At 30.7% G+C, this 8,416-nt stretch overlaps 1 long non-coding RNA gene across 3 annotated transcripts; it reads left to right on the top strand.

The window, feature by feature from the left end:
• The first annotated feature begins 3,755 nt into the window (after positions 1 to 3,755).
• LOC112743913 (uncharacterized) lies at positions 3,756 to 7,576 on the top strand. 3 transcript variants are annotated; one of them, XR_011871218.1, is made up of 3 exons: positions 3,756 to 6,301; positions 6,392 to 6,488; positions 6,822 to 7,576. It is a non-coding gene; the product is annotated as an uncharacterized lncRNA (long non-coding RNA). The 3 variants fall into 3 exon arrangements; XR_011871219.1 differs by having other exon boundaries at positions 3,756 to 6,488; positions 6,822 to 6,906; positions 7,084 to 7,576; XR_003172504.3 differs by having other exon boundaries at positions 3,756 to 6,488.
• Positions 7,577 to 8,416: the final 840 nt, after the last annotated feature.

The following is an 8,416-nucleotide window of genomic DNA, read 5'->3' as shown; positions in this document are numbered from 1 at the left end:
ACACTCTCACTCTTACAACATTAACAATCCAAAGGATTATCTTGTTGTTGCAATATGCAAAACAGAAAATTTTATTAAATAAAAGCAGAAAAAAATTCAATAGAGTATATAATTTAGTTATTAAATAATTAACTTACATATTAGTTGCATCATCTTGGTGTTGTCTGTTTTTCTTTCTTTACAACTTGATCATCTTTCTTTTGTCATCTACAAAGCACATAAATTATTTCCTATAGCACAATAAATTTTGAAGAATAGTACTAGAATTTGGAGACTTATTATTTTCCTAGCTCTTCTTGTGTCTTTCTTTTCCTTATAAAAATGTTTCTAATAAAACTATAGAATAAATTTGACATTAGAACTAAAAATATATTATAATGGTAAATATAATTTAACAAAAGAAATAAATATAGGTTAGTATTTAAAACTCACGCTACTGGAGCAACAACAAGATCATTTTCTCCGCGATGAGTACTCGTTTGTGTTGGGTTGGTGGGTTATTTTTGCTTGATGGATTAATTTGTATTTTGTGGTGATCTAAGGAGTAAATGACAAATAAAATTAGAATTTAAAATAAAATAAACTTATTCATTTGAAGCCTCCATACTTCTTTGTTTTTCTTTCACAATTGTCTTTTTTTTTTTTTGTGTATTGTTCTTTTTATAGTCTCTGCAAGCTTTGTTGCTTTTGTCTTATAAAAATTAAAAAAAAAAAGTTTTAGAAAACTCAACAACTATATTGAAGACATAGGAAACTTATTAACAAATGGACATCATAAAAAATTTGTTGTACAACACCTAAATTTATTATCATAGTACAAAAATATGGAAAATTGTATGGTATATAAAATTTATTGTCTTTGTTGTCCTTCAACATTTTTTTGTTTGCTTTGTATTTTCCTTTTTTTGTTGGTATTCTTCTTCACTACTAATACTACTTAAAAAATTGTTGAATAAGAAAGACAAAAGAATATTAGGAATTAATGTGAATTTTACTCAAATTTCGATTCAATTTTAGATGAAGAAAAAACTTCTATTGTTTTCTTTTTTTTTTTTCACTTTTTTCAGTCTCTAGACGAGCCCTTTTTCTCCTCCTGAAACACATGGTTATTAATCATTGATTTATACCATAATATTTAGATTTGTGAATATGTTAAAACTTACCTCATCTAATTTGGGTTCTTGCTCAATCTTCTTTATTATCCTTTTCCTGTTCTAATGTATTACCCATGCTCTTTGAGGGGCATCTGGACCTGACTCAATACCCCTCTTTGAGCTATGGAAGTATATTATGATCAGGGTATATAAACAATCATTAATAATTTTTTTTTTCGCAATACAGATAATTGGAAAAAATATAAGACAGCTAAAAAAGAGACAAAAGTGGCTGTAAGTAAAGCAAGAACAAAGTCCAATCTTTAGGCACAAAGAAAAGAGAAAAATGTATATATAGAATCGTAAAGAGCTGTGAAAGAAGAACGAGAGACTTGAATCAGGTTAAGTGCATAAAGGATAAAGACGGAGATTTTGGCTCAAGATGAGAAGATCAATGAAGGGTAGAAGAGCTACTTCTACAAGCTATCTAATGAAGGACAGAAGACTCTTCTGAGCCTTGGTCGGTTATGCACGAGGAAAGAAGATCAAAACTTTGACTATTATCATAAGATTCAAGACTTCGAGGTAAAAGAAGCTCTAAAATGGATAAAAAATGGCAGGGCAGTAGGACCTGATAATATTCCGATTGAAGTTTGGAAGGGCCTTGGAGAGAAAAGTATCAGTTGGTTAACCAAGCTTTTTAATGAAATTTTAAGGTCAAAGAAAATGCCAGATGAGTGGAGAAAGAGCATCGTGGTACCTATCTACAAGAATAAGAGGGATATTCAGAGTTACAAAAATTATAGAGGGATCAAACTCATGAGTCATACCATGAAGTTATGGGAAATGGTGACAGAACGGAGACTGAGACAAGAGACACAAGTAACAAAAAACCAATTTAGTTTTATGTCAGACAGATCCACCACTAAAGCTACATACCTGTTAAGAAGGATGATGGAGAGGTATCATAGTAATAAAAGTGATCTATATATGGAGTTCATTGATTTGGAAAAAATGTATGATAGGGTACCAAAGGGAGGTCTTATGGAAGGTTTTGGAAAGGAAGAGAGTAAGGATCGCATATATTCGTGCAATTAAAGACATGAATGATGAGGCTACAACTAGTGTGAAGAATCAAGGTGGTGTGAAAGAGGAATTTTCTATTGGTATAGGATCACACTAGGGATCATCCTTAAGTCCATACCTTTTCACATTAGTTTTGGAAATACTCACATAGCATATCCAAGAGCCTGTGTCATGATGCATGCTTTTTGCTAATAAAATATCGTCCTTATGGGAGAGTCAAGGGAAGACTTAAATAAGAAGTTGAATTTATGGAGATAAGCTCTAGAAGTGTATGGTCTGTGCATAAGCCGTAGCAAGACGAAATATATGGAATGTAAGTTCGGCCGCCGAAGGGAAAATCCTAATACGGATGTTAAGATTAGAGAAACATCCTACGAAAAGTTAAAAGTTTTAAATATTTTGGATGCATCATTCAGGATAATGGAAAGATTGAATAGGATGTAAATCATAGGATCCAAGCAAGTTGGTCCAAATGGCGGAGTGCGTCTGGTTTTATATGTGACAAAAAAATGCCTTTAAAACTTAAAGGTAAATTCTATCGCACTGTTATCAGACTGGCTATGCTTTATGGTACAGAGTGTTGTGCAGCTAAAGGAGAGTACGAACATAAGTTAAGTGTGGCAGAGATGAAAATGTTAAGATGGATGAGTGGTCATACGTAATTGGATAGAATAAGGAACGAAGATATAAGAGAGAGAGAGAGAGAGAGAGAGAGAAAGAGAGAGAGAGAGAGAGAGAGAGAGAGTTGGAGTAGCACCTATTGTGGAAAAGATGGTAGAATTGCGTCTCAAGTGGTTTGGACATGTGAGAAGAAGATTGACAGAGCACCCAGTCAGGAGGGTGGATGAGATGGAAGATGGACAAGGGGTAAAAGCCAGAGGAAGACCTAGGAAGACTATCCATGAGGTGGTCAAACAAGATCTACATGTAAATGGTCTCTCTGTAGACATGATACATAATAGAGCTCAATGACGTCGTATAATCTATGTAGCTGACCCCGCCTAGTGGAACGAGGTTTCGTTGTTGTTGTTGTTGTTGTTGTTGTTGTTTTTTCTGAAGCTTTCAATTCTTTTCAAGAGAAAGTTATGGACATGGCTTACTAGTTCATCTATCTTATATTTGCCATGTTCAAGATGGCTAGGAGATGTGAGTTGGTGAAATTATTTTTGGTGCTGTTGTTGGGCACAAAAATCTCTTCTGAATAAATAGCACAAAAACTCTTTTAAATTTTGTTCTGTTATCTTTAGTATCAATAGCTGTTTGTAGAATCATTTGTTTCAGTTCTTCATTAGTGAGTTAGCCTCTTTTAACTTTGTAGCATGAGAGTCACTTACAAAAAGAAATTAAAAAATTTGTAGATAATAGTAAAAAATATTAAACAAATTGAAGTATTTTAAAAAAAATATGAATTATGCATTAAAACTACTTAGTACAAAAATTTTATTTCACAACACTATTTTTTACCAAAACACACAAATTCTTGAAAAAAAAATATCTTTTGCTAATACTTTAAGAGTCTGCACAATCTTTATTGTTATGATTGAGGTTATACTATAGAAAATACGTATACTATTGTCATCCTTATTTAAGCGTTTAATTAGCTCCATTTGAAGCTTATGGTTCAGGTTCAACGTTGAAATTATATAACACAGGATAGCGGTGAGTTGATCGCCTATGTGAAAATATCTCAGATTTTAGAGTTTTCTTCAAAAAAAAAAGTACTACTTCAATGTGGTGGTTGGAGACTGATGTATGTTTCTCATTTTCATAGCATCTATATAGTTGGTACAACTTAGTTCTCTTCCCTCTTTGCAAATTCGTAGTTAGTGGTGGTTGTGACGATGACAGATACTTCTGGTTTGCACAATTGTGATTCTCGGTACACACTATAATTTACTTCTCTGCGTGCTATTCTGCATCATTGGTAAGGTGGCTTTGCTCCTCTAAAATTTTATCTCATAATCCTATGTTTTTGGCTTGCCATGGTATTTAATTCTTCTGATTTTCGTTCAACTTTGTGTTTCAAGGTAAATAAAAAATTTAGGGTTCTTGTTCAGCAAATTCTTTGCCTCGTTTCTTGCGAAAAATACAAATCCTTTGTATTTATGCTCGATTAATTACTATGATTACTTATTATGGTAGGTTGTTTCTGTGATGATTAGTTCTTTGATCTCATAATCCTGTATTTATGGCTTGCCATGGTATTTACTATTTCTTATTTTTGTTCAATTGTGTTTCAAGGAAAATCAATTAGGTATTTAGGGTTCTTGTTCAACAGATTTTTTGCCCCATTTCTTGGGGAAAATAAAAATCCTTTGTATTTGTTCTCAAATAATTACTATGATTACTTATTATGGTAAGTTGTCTTTGTGATGTTTAGTTCTTTGATTTTCATGTCATTTGTATTTTCTTTTTGTTTTCTTGAATATGGTGCACCATGTGGTCAGTATGCTCACTGCTGGTTTCGGTTATCATGAGGTGATTCTTCCTTCTTTATGTTTTAAAAGCAAGGGGTTTCTACCTACTACTTGAATAGACATGATTTCTATTCAATTTAGTTTCTGAATTGTGAATGAATTGCTTTCTCATTTCTTATAGAATGTTTATTTTTATATTCTCTTTGATAAGATAGTTTCCTAGAAGTTTTATATATCAGTCAGCCTTTCTTTCTTGTTTGTATGCTTTTTTTGTGCATTGTTTTTTATCAACTCTTAGGATATTCTTTTACATAGTTAACTTTTATTTACCGAGATCTTTTGTAGGGTATGTTGTAGCTTACTTTTATTGGATAAAATATTAGTAAAATTATTGCTGGGTATTGTTATACAGGGATTTCCATGTATATAATTTTTTTATCTTTTCTAAAAAATCTTGGATAGTTATTCTTATTATTATACATTTTTCAGTTTTCTTTCTCCTTAATGTTTTAGTCTTCTGTTTCCTATTTGTTGTTTAGCTCATTTTTTAGTTATTATTGTTCTATAATTTTCATATAGATTAATTATGTGTTTTTTCTTGTTTCATTCTTTTTCTTTCAATTTCTGAATTCAACCAAATCAACTCATTCATAATTTAAATCATACTATTCTGTGTAGTACGTCAACAGTTATTATCAAATCAATAGACTCTAAATTTGGTGGTAGTTGGTGACTGGTGAACGTCAACTTCATGATTTAACCCTAGAGATGGTCTTTCTTTTCTCTTCCCATATGTGTTCTGATTTTGTAGATTGTATTTCTTCTTATTTGAAGACTTCTTTTAAGGGCTATGTATAGCCTATATGTTTACAGCGATATGTCTTGTTTTTCCTCTATCATCTTTTTTTTTTAATTCAAATTTCAACTTCTTCTGACAATTTGTCTATAAAAGGAGAGTGCAGTTGAGTATGTTGTGTATAAGTTCCTTTTCGTTATACATTATCTGCTGTGTTTATCTTTTTTAGCCTATTCTTATCATCTTTCTTGCTACTTTCTATTTGCTTTGCATCCTCCTTTTGATATGATTTCTAAGCTTCTATGGAGGCATGAAGACTGAGAGTAAGGGTGTTAAGGCTATGGGTTGTTCACTTATTTGGAAATCACGATGTACCTAATTCAATGGAAATGATTTTGGTTGATGAGAATGTGAGGATTTGTTCGAATTATTTTTTTTATGCATGATTTTCTTCCTTTGCTTTGTTCATGTTTCTTTTGCTTCAGTCATATCCTTTGTGTTATTTTTTACAATGTAATTTTTGTTCTTTGTAATTTAATTTGTTGTGTTTTGAGTTTTATTTTTCAACATAGATGGAAATAAAAAGATTGTATGCTTTTTAGACTAATATATTTTCGCATGTGTTAAATTTTCAAGGTACAAAAGTTCAGGCCACAGTGAAAAAATATTTAATCAATAGGTTTAAGGAGCATATTATTGAGGGTCATGTTTATCGAATGTCATACTTTAGTGTTGTGGAAAATGTAGGTAGTTATTACAGGGTTACCAATAATGAATACAAGCTAGTTTTTCTTAATCATGCTGTTGTTATCAATGTTTCTGATGATAACATAATAGCTAAGGCTTGTTTTAGCTTTTTTCCTTTGTTGAGCTTTTGAAAATGACTGAAGGCTATAACTACTTAATTGGTATGTTCTTCTTTTCTTTACTATTCTTTCATCTGATGTGTTTGTATATTTTTTGTGGTACTTAAATATTTTTTTTGCACTTTTTGTTAGATATTATTGGTCTTCTAATTTCTGTGGGTGAAGAGAAATAGTATTCCAAAGATGGCAAAATTGTAAAGATGATTGTTATTGAATTGGCTTCAAAAGAGTATGTCTATATTAGATTGCTCTCTTTCTAATAGTTACTTCCAATAAATCACATATTCTGTTATTCTTTTAATGCATTCAACTTATTTTGTTCAGTCTTAATAATATTAAGTTTCTATATTGTTCAAGTTTGAAAATGCGTTGTGCCTTATTTGGCGAGTATGTTGATGAAGTTAACCGTTTTTTAGCTTCTGGTTATGTTGAGCAACCTATTGTGGTCTTGCATCTTGCTAAAGTCAATTTTTAGGAGAAAATAATTTGTGGTTGTTGTTATGTGGTTTTAAATTCGAATTTTGTTAAATTTATCTCTTTAACTTTTAATTATTTTGTTTAGGACAAGTTGGTTTTCGAAATGTGATGCATGCTACTCAAATCTTATTTAATCCTGACATATCTGAAGCAGTTGAGTTTAAGAAGAGGTAAGTGTTGTTTCAACAATTGAACTGCGTTTACATTTTTTCTGAATGATTAATGAAAACCTCATTAATTATATATATCTTTGTTATTTATGATGAGAATGTTGATATTGATTAAATTTCTAAACATGGTAGAAAATTGTTTAACCTCCTATTTTTTATGTCTTCCAAAATTGTCAGCCTTGTGATTGTGTCACTTTTTTTTATCAACAAGGATTTCAATTAGTCCTCAACATATGCAAGACATTGAATTTGATATGGATGCTTTAAGTGCTGCACATGATATTGTGAAACTAGTGCGCTCTTACTTATCATTCTTTTTTTTCTTTTTTATTTGTTCATTTTGTATAAATTCATTTGCAACCTCAGTTTCTTATTCTTCTTTATTTTTTATTATTTAATACAAATTTGGTTTAAACTTAGTATTCATATGTATAAAAGGTTGGAACAATCTCAAGTATTGCTCATGATACTCCATGGTGGTATTCAATTTATTTATGTGGCGAAAAGATTAATGTTGGGCATTCTTTCTCATTTTGTGGACTTTGCTTAACTCATGCTTCTGATGATATACCAACGTCAATTTATGTTTTATGCTATTTTTTCTTTGTCATTGTTTTTTATTCAGGATTATTATCTATATTGAATGAAATAATTAATAATACTTCAATTATATTCATTAATTTACTATTGATTCTATAGATATGAAGTGAAGGTGTTTGTTACACATTCTCAGAATTGTAATATTTTCATTCTACATGAACAAGATGTCAGTTTTCTTATGAAAAGAAAATGTGCAGATATGCTTAACGATGAATCTTCATTTGATATGGTTCGTCAGATATAAATTATGTCTGGGTTATTCAATATGTTAATTCATATTTTGTGTATATAATTATTTTTTGTTCATCAATGTATTTATGTATTTGCTTTTAAATCCAAATTGTTTTATTTTGGTAATTATTTATTTCTTTGAAAATCAATCTGAAATTAATATATCTTCCTGTTATAGTAGAGTTATCAATCATCACAACATGAAATTACTGGAATAGCGACCGATTCTGGAAATTAGAAAATAGCGACCAACTTCGGTCACCAACCATTAGTGACCAATTTTTGAACAAGGCCACCAAGCCCCTCACCAAAGAGTATCGGTCACTAAATCGGTCGCTAACATAATCGGTCGCTAAATGGTGACCAAATTTTCCGTCACTAAATTGGTCGCTGAGTAAATCGGTTGCTAAATAGCGACCCACTTTTCGGTCGCTGATAAAATCGGTTGCTAAATTGGTCGCCGATGCCTAATTTGAAAATAAAAAATGGTCGCTAATTTCTTAACTAAAAACTAAATTGGTCGCTAAAGCGATCACTGTTCCTAATCTTATAATTATAAATTTTTACTAATTTCACATTTACCACTATTAAAACTTAATTTCATAAATAATTATATTTCCACAAAATATAAAAAGAATCAAACATAGATCAAATTTTCAAATAAATACCAAAAACATTC

The sequence above is a fragment of the Arachis hypogaea genome, chromosome 14 (assembly GCF_003086295.3).
Source record: "Arachis hypogaea cultivar Tifrunner chromosome 14, arahy.Tifrunner.gnm2.J5K5, whole genome shotgun sequence".
Taxonomy (NCBI): Eukaryota; Viridiplantae; Streptophyta; class Magnoliopsida; order Fabales; family Fabaceae; genus Arachis; species Arachis hypogaea.
This window is presented reverse-complemented; position numbering and strand designations above follow the sequence as displayed.